This window comes from Lissotriton vulgaris, chromosome 9 (assembly GCF_964263255.1).
Source record: "Lissotriton vulgaris chromosome 9, aLisVul1.2, whole genome shotgun sequence".
Classification (NCBI taxonomy): domain Eukaryota; kingdom Metazoa; phylum Chordata; class Amphibia; order Caudata; family Salamandridae; genus Lissotriton; species Lissotriton vulgaris.
In genome coordinates, this window is record NC_141697.1 from 978,689,836 (window position 1) to 978,704,090 (window position 14,255).

The 14,255-nt window shown below is 49.6% G+C and overlaps 1 protein-coding gene across 5 annotated transcripts in view; it reads right to left on the reverse strand.

The window, feature by feature from the left end:
• Nucleotides 1-14,255, reverse strand: part of DCAF1 (DDB1 and CUL4 associated factor 1) — a 1,123,544-nt gene that overhangs the window by 506,394 nt on the left and 602,895 nt on the right. The gene's annotated exons all lie outside the window — the stretch shown is intronic.

Consider the following 14,255-nt stretch of genomic DNA (forward strand, 5'->3'; position numbering starts at 1 on the left):
AGGGATCACCTTACGCAAAGTCTGTTTGCGCCGGAGGCTTTCCCCTAAGATGGCGGCGCTGTGGGGAGGCGAAATCCAGCACAGATCGGAGTTGTAGAGGCGGACGCCGGCAGAGACCACAAAGCTGATCTGATACATTCCTGGATCGGGACCAACAGCAAGGGGGCCCATGCTCCGGCAGCACGAAGATGCCAGGAAACCGCCCACAAGGACACAGAGACTGGGCCAGCTTGCATCAGCGCCCGACCCATTAGCCTGCAGGGAAGAGACGCTGCAGGGAAAGGACCTGCCGTCAAGCGCATCAAAGAGGCCGGACGGCCCGGGGGTATCGTATTGCCTGGCTGAGACACATCACAGCTGAGACAAATCACAGATCTCCAAGGGCCATATTGCGGAAGCGGTGCCCAACGCCAGTATCATGCGTCCTGCCTAGTGGAGTCACTAACTTAGTCAATGACTCAGTAGAGAGGGGGGTAGAAAAGGATTCCAACAACAGGGGGGACATCATTAAGAACTTGGGCTGAGACAGCGGCACCAGGACAGCACCTTCAGGTGCCAAGTGAGAGACATCACGGCGAGGAGCCGAGAGGCCTTTGGCCGTCATGAGATAATTGGAAACCTTGGGACAGTGAAGGAGCAGGAATAACCCTCAATGAACAGCACTCGCCATAACCACGCATCATCCCAACTGACGACGGAGCGAGTATCCGTCATTACCTCGAATGCTTGACACCTGAAAAGTGAGTATCAATCAGCCTCCCTCCTTACACACAAAGGAGCGCCTCATAAAAAGAACGATCACAAGCAGATACCCAAGGATTTCCTCATCCTTCTGCCGACCCTTCTAGACCCACTGTCTCCCCTCAACAAGGGGGGGCTCGGTGACTGGTGCCGGGACCCGAGGCAGGGTAGGAAATGGGAAAGGTTAGGAGTGCCGGATAAAATGCACGGCGGGCAGTAGGGGGGGGGGGGGGACAGCTAAAGAAGTGAAGGAGACCTATACGCCTTTACAAAACCTGGGGGACCCGGGCAGTGGAGCATTGCATGAAAATAAATGTAGACCTGGAGACTACCACAGGAATGTCTGGCGGACCAGGTATTCAAACACTAACAGGGGCAACGCATACAGGAATATTTCTCTAATAATGCAGGAACGGAGACATCCAAACTGATAGAGTGGGATGTGTTCAAAGTAGTGGTCTGGGGAGAGTGTAAAAACAAATAGTAGGGGTTAAGAGGACACTGGAAAGGGCACTAACAGGCAGAAACTAAGCTAGCAGTCCTAACAAAAAAGAGGAAGCGAACATGGCGACCTTAGCTCAGGTGGCTTAAGCGCAAACAGTGTACGCAGCCGCTGCCTTAGATTTACGCAGATACAACTTTAAGGCATACGCAACTAGGGCACACAAGGAGAGGGATATAACAGGGAAACTTTTGCCTGGCTATCTAGACAGGACACAGAGTTAAAACCAATCACTGAAGTGATAGATCCAACTGGTAATTTAGTGCAATCCCAAACAGAAATATTGCAGCTGTTCCAACAATACTACACTAAGGTATACAGGAGACTAGTACAGATCAGACAAGAAGCAACAGAACAATTCCTAAACCCACTGACTATACCACAAATTGCAACCACAGAGAAAATTGCACTAAACACAGTGATAAAGTGAACGGAAATTACTTAAGCAATCCATGCTCTAGCATATAACAAAGCGCCAGGTATGGATTGTTTCCCCCTGGAATACTACTCAACCTCCTCATTGCTGGTTCCCCGCCTTGCGAAGATGTTCGCAGATGCGCTAGAAAAGGGAGAGATCTCCCGGGATCCCTTAGGGAATCCGTCTTAGTAACCGTCCCTACACAAAACCAGGACCCAAAACAGCTGACCTTCTATCGACCCATCAAGCTGCTTTCAGCTGATTGTAAGATACTGGGGAACATATTGGCGGACCCCTATACGCTAATACTGCGGCCACTGGTCCACCCAGACCAATGGGAAACATCTCAAAATTTACGCCGACTATTCCATGTACAGGATCAAGCGAGTGCCACGTTCCCCAGAGCGGCCTGTCTCATCTTAGACCTCGAGAAGGCATTTGATACTCTCACATGGCCATACCTGTTTATGGTCCTGCAACGGATAGGGATAGGTCCAACTCTCATAGCATACACATGACTCCTGTACACTATACTTACCTCTCGAATACGCATGGGGCGATATGTATCACCCTCCTTTAAGGCAGAGAGAGGCACGAGACAAGGTTGCCCACTCTCGCCTCTGATATTTGCGCTAGCGGTTGAGCCCCTGGCAATACGATTTTGCCTGGAGGGAGAAATTGGGGCATCCCCATAGCAGGCATTACAAATAGCGTATCCATGTGTGCAGACTACCTATTGATATATGTACGGGACATCACAGCAGACCTGACGTCCATATGGGCAAAATTCGCATAGGAATCAGGACTCAAGAGTGAATTGGGACAAATCTACGATATATCCGCTGCACCCCAACCTTACTCCTCAGGACATTAGGATAGGACAGCAGAGCACAGAATGGAGCGCGAGCGCCCCGGTAACTAGGTGTTCGCTTGTATCACTCCCATCCAATATATTTGAAGGCAATCACCGCAAGGCACTGGCTGGGATTAGGTCATGGTGGGATTCTGTAAGAATCTTCCTTTAGCCCCGATAGTACGTATGGCCTTGACCAAGATGATAATAGTTCCTCGACTATCATATCACTTCACAAATTTGACCGTAATCCAGCCTCAAAACTTTTTTCAGGACGTGGACTCGCTACTCAGCTCGCAAACATGGGGAGCAGGCAGACATAGAATCGCATTGGCTAAGCTACAACTACCCACAAATCAGGGAGGGCTGGGTGCACCTTCCTTTGAGGCATACTTCTTGGCAGCGCAACTACAGTGACTGTCCTACTGGACGGCGGGCAGACGCATAGGGGAGACCCACACAGGGACGGGCACTATACCCACTCCGGAAATCCACTGATTGTTACTGCCAGGCACTAAGCCGTGGCATACATATCCACTACAGGTGTCGGTGACTCACAAATGCATGCAGAGGATACATTGTATGTCCACAGGAACGCCTTTCTACTCTCCTCTGCTGCCCTTGATAGGAAGGCCCAGACGAGAGGAATACTACACAACCTGTATGCTACACATATGGACAGAGAACTCACTAATGGAGATAGACTCCCTGTTAGAGGACGGACAACTAAGGCCGTTCCACGAGATAATGGATGAATTTGACCTTTTCCCTGGACAATTCTAACTCCATAGGCAGATCATAGCAAGCTACCTTGCATATCACGATTTGACAGAAGGAGAACCCACAAGTCATCCGGTCATACACACAATCATGCACTTGGGAATGGGCAGGCACCTGCTCACATGGCTTTACAAAGCCATACGGAAGGTAAAAAAAAAAACACTAGATGCGCTGCGGGCAACGTGGGAGGAAGAACTGGGGTGCCAGCTACATGAAAAAGAATGGGAGACAGCACTCTAATAACCCAAAAAGGTGTCCCGCAACGCACGATTTAAAAACATACAATTTTACATATTACACAGAGCGAATCAAACACCAGCGGGTCTTCAGCAACACTACCCTACCACTCAGTTCCTATGCCCTAGATGTCCATCACTGGACGCAGATTTTCAACACATGTTTTGGAGATGCCCCACAAAACAATCATATTGGAACACTATCCAGGAGACACTAAGAGCCCTCATTGGTCTATTCGACATGAAGACATGGGAGGCCTGCACACACAGAATATTCCGAAGGCTGAAACAACACAAAGTACAAATCCGTTTTGCATTGCTAGCAATATTAATAGCAAAAATAGGAATACCTATGCATTGGCAGGCCCCTAAGGGGCCCCCGATAGAAGCCTGGGTGGGAGAAATAAGCAAATGGGCAGTAGCATAAGAGGAGGAAATCAGGAAGGAGGAAATGAAAGGAATACGAATACGCAAACGCCACATATACATGGAGTGGACCCTACTTTTACACCAATTCAAACAACAAACGAAGCAAGGTGATCCCAGCATATCGTCGTAAGCCCCAGCTGGCTCGCAAACACAGTCCCAGATCATAGGCACACACACTATTACCCACACAAACTCCAAGTGCGTAACAACGTGCGACTACCCGCCAACATACTGACTAGGTCAGCCAGAAAGGCAGTGACGGCTGGACAGGTTCCAACCAGAGGAAAGCGGCCACTCCCACAGAGAGGATACGCCGCGGCCCCGGCACCCCGCCTGACCCATATATCTCGGATCTCATGACCACCACCCCAGTTGAACACCCCAGTTAATAATTAAGAACCACAACTGTTAGTTGGTACACCGGTAGTCAGAAGAAGGAGATGCATATTCATGTGTACAGACATGCACACTACTGTGATAAGGTACATTGAAATGATCATACTGTGTAGAAGTTAGATGTCATCCTAGATTGACAACTGTAATTACAAATGTTTCAAACATTCAAACTGAACTCTATTTAAGTGTACTATCATGCGATATGTTACAAAACAGAAAATGTTAATAAAAATATTTGACAAAAAAACTATTGGGGCGCTGACCCTACCAAGACAGTAATTACTAGACCCGAGTTCTGCCAGGAGTGAAGGCTTTCTGTGCTACAAGGATTGCCACTTTGCCAGACTGCTGCTCTGAAGGATCTTCTTTCTGCTTTGCAGAGCTGCCATGCTGTTTGATGATCTCTGCCCTGTTGATGAAAAGGACTGGACTTGATGGCTCGCCCCTGTTTCCGACGTCTCAAGGTCATCTAAGACTTACTTCAATTTTGCAATTGCACAAGCACTCTCTTCTCTGAGTCCTGCCCTGCCAAGTGGTACCAATGCAGTCCTGGGACCTTAAAAGGTGATTACTGTTGTCCAGAACTATCAAAATCAATGTAGTGATGTCTTTGGGGTGATTCAAACCGACGCAACGCCTTTCAATGTGAACGCAGGAGCCGATCGACGACAGTCTCGACGGACTGCACAGCTCGATGGCAAGGGACAAGGCGGCTTGAGCTCCGGCCTCGTAAAGGGGTTAATTGATGAAGCCTTCATAGACCACCTGGATGGGTGCCAACAATTTGCCTCCATCCACAAGATCGACACCGCGAATCCTCACATCCAGTCTTAGACGCTTGCTTCATCCAAGGTACCTGGTCAGCAGGACCTGCCCGAGTCCTTGTAGCCGGCCTGCCCAACAAATATTTGAAGAAACTTCCTTAACAGTCACTAATATTTAACTTAGGTGATACAGATTTTCCTAAAACAATTGAGTATTCCTTGCGGGAATGTGCACGTTGCTAAAAATTCAATATCATTTATTATTATTATTTTAGTTCTGGACAGATACAGCTAAAATACCTCTAAAAGTTTATGGTTTTGGTTGCTTCACAGACTGACTAGTATTCACTCCAAAATTGTACGATCTCAATTGTTACATTAAAGGCTTGTACATGCCTTGTATTTCTCTATCACTTGGTTGTCTCACAATAGGAAAGTGTAAGAGCAAGAGCAGCACATAAAGGAGATTTACAGAGACTGTAGAATGTTTATGTTTTTTACCCTGTAAGCATCTGTTTGTGGCATGTAGTGCTGTAGATTTACATGTTCTTCATACTTCCGCCATCTAGTGTTGTAGTACGGATGTGTACAAGTTGTTTTTCTTCGATTAAGTCTTTCGAATCACAAAGCAAAGTGACTTCTCCTCTTGGTAATAGTGCGCATGGGCATCTGCTCCATTGTTAGATTGTTTTGCCACCGGCGGGTGAGACTGGAGCGAAGTAAGCATCCGTAAAGAGATGTCCTTGCAAATGAAATAGTATATAAGTACTGCAATGGCCACAGGTTTCCAGGGAGGAGGGTGGGCGCATTTGAATCTACAACACTACTTGCCATTGTAGTTTAGTTCCTATTTTCCCAATAGGCTCTGCGCATTGGAATAACATAAATAGAAGTAGACGTAGGACTGAGGTCATCTAGGTCTCTACTGACTATGTTAAACTTAATTTAGGTTTTTGCCAGCTAGCTCAGAGGTCACTGGAAACTTTCTCGAATGAATAGGGAGGGATGAACTTCCCTGGCTCAGAGAAGAAGGGATTCAGTTTCCGACAACAGCATAAACATGACAACTTTGCTCCCTCAGAATAAGAGTGTATCTCTAGAGTCGTGTGAAAACAATAGACTGCTATTTCACTCGGTCAGCAGTGCATACTTAGTTTCACCAGAATGCAGAGAAATAGCGAGACGGGCGTTTTCAATAAAAGGTGTTATTTATTGAGCAGTCTTCTTCCTCATGCAAGAGAAATGATTTAACACAATTGCAATACTTAAAGTAAAGTGCGTACAGTAAAAGTAGTATTATGGAATAATACTGTAAAAGCATTGATATGGTTTCTTAGCCATATGATTCTTTAAAATGGATAAAATATATACATACATAAATATATTGACTAACGTACTCAACTGGTGCTTCTAACTAAGCCTACCCCGGTGTACCTGACCTAAGCCTAACACGTGGGAGGGGATGAGTAAGTAGCAGTTTTAAGTTAAGTTGGTTAAGATTATTTTGCCAAGAATCTGCATCAAGAATTCTCTCAAGGGTTTAGTCAGCTCCGTACCTTGGTAATAGAATGTGGGAGGTCTGGTATTTCTTTCCTCAGGACTCGATATTCCAGCAACCCGCAAGGGTAGGCTGGAAACACCGGAGCTGGATTTTGTCGGCTGGAGAAAAAGACAGCGTCTCTCTCAGTGCGTCAAACGGGAGGGGCGGCTTCCGTGGGCTTCTCGCAACAGCTGGGCTCTCGGGCAAGTAGATGGCCGCTCTGCTCCAAACCACCGTGTGTTTGCTTAAGGCAACTGTTGGTATTTTATACCTGGAAGGTGCCGGGTTTGACATAAGGTTGGACATAAGACGTCACTAAGAACTAACAGTTCTTTCTGGACTTCAGGAGTTCTTGTTCAAATCAAAACAAAAGCAGGGGGGATTTCCCGGGCTGCTGGAGGTTTGGTTTGTTTAAAGAACGCGTTGTGCTTTCTAGGAGTCGATGGGTTTAGCCGTGCTGTGCTTTGGACTGCAGGGGCTATTACTGAATATGGATCTGATTCTTATGCCTTTATCAGGATATTATTGATTATAACCTCACAAGGGCATAAATCAGGAATATTGAATTAGGTTCTAGATATAAACAAGACACCATGAACAGATGCTTACAGGGTAAGTAACATATTCAGTTCAATGGTATATGTAGCTGTAGGGTATACATGCTCGGCGTAGACCAGGGGTCTCCAAACCGGTCCTGTCCTGGAGGGCCGGATCCATGCCAGATTTATTGGATATTCCCATTGAGATACATGTAGTAATTTTAAAAATCTGGCATGGATCTGGCCCTCCAGGACCGGTTTGGAGACCCCTGGCGTAGACTATAAAGCAGTCCATCTCCAAAAGTAGTGGCTAGACTGTGGGTTTTGCAGTGGTTTGAAAGAGGGTACATAGCATTACCTGTACCACTTTGACTTGTTGGTGTTTTACAACATCTACACAATGTTTAGTGAAAGTGTGTGGTGTAGACCACGTAGCTGCTTTACAAATATTAGCTATTAGGATATTGCCTAGACAGGCTATGGAAGCCCCTATTTTATGGGTAGAACTTGCTGTGGTGTAGGCAAAGTTCTTTTAGCTTTGGCGTAACATGTCTGAATGCATTTAATTATCGATCTAGACATGCCTGTTTAGATGGCGCCTTTCCTATGTGAAGGGGTAAAAAAGCATAAGTTTTGTCAATATAATACATTAGAGGTCTTCTGACATCTAGGGTATGAAGAGCTCGTTCCACATTGAATCTGGTTGATGAATGAAAACGGACAAATCAACTGATTGATTGAGATGGAAAGCTGACAACAATTTTGGAAGAAATTTTAGGATGGGTCTAGGAATTACCCTATTGTGTAGTTGGATTAAATTGAAGGGAACAGTTGTACAATGGTTCGAATTGTGGGTCCATAAGTCTGGTGCACAAGTTAATAGTTGTGTAACAATAAATCTGTAAGAGACATTAGTTAGTGATAGATCCCTTACCTTAGAATATCCCAAGGCGTCAGACTGGATCCGGAAAGTTTTTCGTCAGCAGTACCCCTGCGCGTCGGAAGGTAGTGTCGTGTGGCTCCGCGGCCGTCGCCGTATGAGCAGAGATGACGTCTCGGAGACTACTTAGGTGCCACCCATGTGCGCGGACGTCAGTTCTGTACACGACTTTCCGCGCGAGGAACGCAGAGCCATGCAAGAAACTGAACACTGGTGCCATGAAACTAGGGCCCTGAAAGAGATGACCTTAACCCTAGAAATCAATTTGCAGAACGGGGAGGATGGGTGGGGCGGTAAGGAATCTATCACTAACTAATGTCTCTTACAGATATATCTTTACACAAGTAGTAACTTGTGCATCTGAAAGAGACACGTTAGTGATAGGTTCCTTACCTTAGAATAGATACTCCCAGCAATACCAACCCCGGTGGTAGGATTGCTAACAAGATTACACCAGAAAGTCACAGACAACAGAACGGCCAAAGAAGCCGTCTCTCCGGACTTGACTGTCAAGGCAGTAATGCTTGGTAAACGTGTGCAGCGAGGCCCACGTAGTTGCCTGACAAATGTCCTGCAAGGGAACGCCGCGTCCCAAGGCAGTAGTGGCTGCAGTTGCCCTGGTAGAATGGGCACGCAGCCCCGAAAGAGGCTCCTTCTTACCCAACGAGTAACATGCTTTGATACATAGAACGACCCACCGAGAGATGGTCCGTTTGTGCATGGCCCTATTTTTTTTTACGTCCACGTAGCCAAAAAGAGCTGGTCATCCACCCGGAACGGTTGTGTGCGCTTCAGATAGAACGAGAGCGCACGTTTTGGGTCCAGACAGTGGAGCCTCTCTTCCTCTTTTGAAGGGTGGAGAGGCAGAAAGAAGGACGGGTCCTTAAAACCACCTTGTCCGGATGAACAGAAAGGAGGTGATAGCTACCAGGAAAGCAGTCTTGAGAGTAAGAAGACGTAAGGGACAGTTTGAAGTGGCTCAAAGGGAGCGCACATCAGATAGTTCACGACAAGATTTAAGTCCCATTGAGGCTTTATGAAAGGTACAGGAGGAAACGTGTGTGTAACGCCTTTGAGGAAGCAATTAACAACCGGGGACTTAAAAAGAGAAGGCTGATCTGAAAGCCGTAGAAAGGCAGAGATGGACGAAAAATAACCTTTGATAGTTCCCAGAGCACAGCCCTGCTGGGTCAAAGAGAGAAGGCCCTCTCGCAGCTATTTGTTTACACTGAGATTATTGTAATGCACTGTTCTTGTTTTTAAATCGGAAGGGGCTTATGATCAATAAATAGTTTTTGTTAAGTTCCCTATCCTTTTTTTAATCACCACTTATATGTTTTTTGCACTGCACCTTCCCATCATATCAACACCATGTGGTAGAACTGAGTGATTGTGGGTTGTCACCCCAAGCCGACCAATGGGGTATGCTAGCTGTCTCAACGATCAAGAGACACAATACCCTGGCAGGATTACCAAGTGAGAATATTGATCAATACAAGACATTGATGAGAATCCTCATTGCGGTTGACTGACAATCACAGGTGTTTCACATTCTGGTGATATGGTCTGTTAGTTGAATCTGTTTTTTTCCTGTGTACTCTACGAGGCATTGGGATAACTATAAGAAATCACTAAAGGATTTCTAGTCCAGACACCTAAGTTTTTTGGTTGTATTTGTAGTTCCCCTGGGGGATAACACTTAGGCAAGGTCTTTAAACATCCCTCTAGCCCTCAACCACCGTATTGTTATTAGTCAAAGAGAGAAGGAACAGAAGAACCTCGGAAAGAGGGGCAGAGAGGGGATCCACAGCCTTTGCTGTGCACCATGCCACAAATTTGTTCCACCTGCAGGCGTATACCATTTTAGTGGAGGGACGCCTGGCTGCCAGAATGACATCACAGACTTCGGGAGGAAGGTCGAAAGCTGTCCACTGTCGCCGCTCAATCTCCACGCATGGAGGTGGAGGCTGGGCAAGTTCGGGTTGAGGATCGTCCCCTGCTGCTGTGACAGAAGATCCTCCCGAAGAGGCAGTCAGATAGGGGGATCGATCGCCATGCTGAGTAGCTCGGGATACCAGTATCTTCATACCCAATCCAGAGCCACAAGGATAACTTGGGCCCGGTCGCGCCGAATCTTCTTCAGCACTCTGGGCAGAAGTGGTATAGGCGGAAAGGCGTGCAACAGACCGCAACTCTACTCGCGATGAAAAGTGTCGCCGAGCAAGTGCCGCCTTGGAAATTCCAACGCGCAGAACTGATGACATTGTGTGTTCTCTTCGGTAGCCAATAGATCTAACCAAGGCTCTCCCCACTGCAGAAAGAGACCTTGCGGCACGTCCGAGTTACAAACGTCATTCGTGATCCATCATGCACCAGCGGCTGAGTTTGTCCGCCCTGGCGTTCAGAGAACCTGCCAGGTGTTAAACCACCAAGGTAATGCCTTGATGTTCCAGCCATGACCAGAGGAGCAGAGCCTCCTGACATAGGGTCCACGACCCCACCCCACCCGGTTTGTTGCAATACCACATGGCGGTGGTGTTGCCCATGAACACCTATACTACACTTACTCGGACAGAGGGAAGGAATGCTTTCAGTGCAAGTCAGATCGCCCGAAACTTCAAAAGGTTGATATGGAGCCGGGACTCCACTGGAGACCAGAGGCCTCCGATCTCCGCCTCTCCCAAGTGGCCTCCCCATCCCAGGAGGGACGCATCCGTCACCACTGTATGCTCCGGTTGGGGAAGGGAGAGGGATCTGCCATTGACCCATTTGCGATTCGTGAGCCACTACTGCAATTGTCGTGCAGTGCCCTCCGAGATCTGGACATGATCGGACAGGTTGCCCTGATGCTGTGCCCACTGGAAACTTCAGGTCCCACTGCAGAGCCTGCATATGCCATCTGGGATGTTGCACTACCAGAATGCAGGAGGCCATCAAGCCCAGGAGCCGGAGGGTCATCTTGACTGAAACCCGGGATAGAAGCTGAAAGATCGGAATCATAGCCTGAATATCCCGGACCCGCTGCTCAGGAGGATAAACCCGAAACTGCGTAGAATCCAGAATCGCTCTGATGAAGGGGAGCTTCTGAGGGGGACTCAGGTGCGACTTCGACACGTTGATGGAGAACCCCAGCAAATGCAGGAGGTCGGCCATAATCTGGAGAAGGGAAACGACTGCCTGGGGCGAGCCCGCCTTCAACAGCCAGTCATCAAGATAGGGAAAGTCAAACCCCTGATCTGCGCAGATGAGTTGTGACCACTGCCATCACTTTCGTGAACACCTGAGGGGCACTGATAGGGTCGGAGGGGAGCACAGCAAACTGAAAATGATGTTGGCCTACCGTGAACCACAGGAAACACTGGCAGGACGGGGATATGAAAATATGCATCCTGCAAGTCCAACGCTACCATCCAGTCTCCAGGGTCAAGGGCAATCAAGACCTGAGTCAGAGTCAACATCTTGAACTTCTCCTTCAGGAGGAAGCAATTGACGGTCCTTAGGTCCAAGATGGGGCGCAGGCCCCCTTTCTCCTTTTTGGGGACCAGAAAGTAGTGGGAATAACAAACACGTCCTACTTCTAGCCCAGGAACACGCTTGATGGCCCCCTTGACCAAGAGGGCTGTGACTGCCTGATGGAGAAGCATAAAGTGATCCACCGACATGCGGTGGAACTGAGGTGGCATGGCTGTGGGGGGGGGGGGGGGGGGGGGGGGGGGGGCAGACTCGAAAGGGAGGGAGTAGCCCCTTCGGACGATTTTCAGCACCCACCTGTCCGAGGTGACAGAACGCCAGAGGGGGAGGTGTTGTTGAATCCTGACGCCCACCGGCGTGGGGTGCACCACAAAGCTCGGACTAGGAAGGCTTTGAGGAGGATGCTGCGGGAGCAAAAGTGGACTGACCCGCATGCTGGCCCCCTGTGCCGCCACGACGGCCACCACGTCCACGCCGAGGTTGGTTCTGCGCAGGCTTCTGGCTGAACGAACGTGCTGGGGCACCCCTTCGGTGGCCAAGAAAAGAACGAAAAGCGGGCAGACGCATGGTGGAGAGACCCAAGGTCTTGGCCGTAGCCCGAGAGTCCTTAAAACGCTCCAGCGCCCTCTCTGCCTTATCACCAAACAGGCGAGTACCATCAAAGGGCATGTCAATGAGGGAACTCTGAACATCCCCTGAAAACCCAGTGGACCGCAGAGAGGCGTGGCGATGGAGGGCCACTGTCGTGGAGATCGCCCTACCCAGAGAGTCCGCGGTGTCCAGCCCACACCGGATGGCGAACATTGCAGCGTCTTTCCCCTCAGCAACAACTTGGGAAAGTACTGCACAAACCTCCTCCAGACACTTGGGCAACGTCTGCGCCACCTTGTCCCACACAGCGTGAGAGTAGCAGCCCAAGAGGCATGCAGTGTTCACCGACCGCAGCCCCACGCTGGCAGAGGAAAACAATTTCTTGCCAAACTGCTCCAGCTTCTCTGATTCCTTATCTGACGGGCGGTAGGGAATGCGCTTTGGGAAGTGAAGGCCTGGATGACTAGGCTCTCCGGAGTTGGGTCGTTCATCAAAAAGGCAGGGTCACCCAGTGCGGGGCGATGTCGCCTGGCCACGTTCTTATCCACAGGAACCCCTGTGGCTGGTCCAGACCAGGTGCCCATCAAAACATCCGAGGTTGGTCTTGAGAGTGACAGTAGGCAGTTCAAGATCATGGGTCTCAGCTGCTCTACGAAGCACCACAGTATATGTAGCGCCCTCCTCCAGGACAGCAGGAGGAGACAGAAAACCAGGCTCAGAGGAGAGGTCAAGGCCACCTGCACCCTCCAACTCCTCCGCCCACTCCTGTTCAGACTCGCACAGCCATGCAAGAGGGTCCTCAGACCCCTCCTAGTCGTCCCCCTCCTCCACTGCCTGTGGCACAAACTGCTGCGGCAGGGGAGGGACAGGGGAATACAAATGGTCCAACGGCACCGGGAACGGCACCGGTCTGCGCCGAACCGGCTCCATGTCATAATTAGGGTCCCAACCTGAAGCAAAATTGTCCGGAAACCCGAGCAAAGGCGGAAGTGGAACAACTGGGACCCATTGAGGCGCCACGAACGGAGCAGCGGGAGGCACCGGAGCTGCCTGCGGAGGACCCTGCGGCGCCGTGGCCGGAGCCGGCGGTGGAGGACCTTGCGGCACTGGGGCCGGAGCCGCCGGTGGCGCTGGTAGCAGAGCCGGCAGCAAGAAAGGGCCCTCAGCTGGGACCGCGGGGCCATAAGGCGCATCGGAGGAACTTGAGGCCTGAAAAGGCAGTACAAGGCAGCAAGAAAACCTTGCACCTGGGGCGGGGTCGCCAATGGACCCGGATAACGTGGGTAGGTTGCGGACTCACAAGCTACAACGGAGCCGCGGGAGGGAAGTACCCTCGGCCCCCTCGTCCGCGTTCGGAGACCGAGGGGGGGACGTCGGAGAGCGCAAACGCTTCTTTGACTTTTTCTAATGACATCTCTTACCCAATTCCGAGTGTGAAGACTTCGACCCCGAGGAGTAATGGTGATGGCTCCACGGTTGGTCCCTCGGGCGACCCCTGGACCTCGAACGGCACGGAGACGACTGCCCGGCCTCCAGCAGCTTTCGGGACTGCTCCCGCAAAGCCTTTGGAGCCATGGCCAGACAGTCGGAACACGACTGGGGTACATGGTCGCGCACCAGAAAGTAGAGAAAGCTGCAATGGAGGTCGGCCACTGATATAGTACGGCGACAGCCCGCAGGATTTGAACTCAGGCATCCATACGTGGCACAAGGAGTCAAAGACTCAAAAGAAGTAGAGACAAAAGTCTCAAAAAAGGTAGTCAAAAAGTGACTAGGGTATGTGCTCTAACCGGATCTGCGCTTGCTGGTGGGGAAAAAAAAAGAACTAACGTCAGCGTGCATGGGTGGTGCCTAAGTAGTCTCTGGGACGTCATCTCGGCGCATACAACGCCAGCAACAGCCGCTGAGCCGCAGTGACGAACAGATGGTGTACATGCGGTTTTAAAGGATTGAAATAAGAGGAAAGCTTAACTGTCCAAAAGTATTTGTGCTCAGCCGGTTGTATAATCAAAAGAAAATACATACTATGCAAGTCAAAAAATATTTCACATGCAG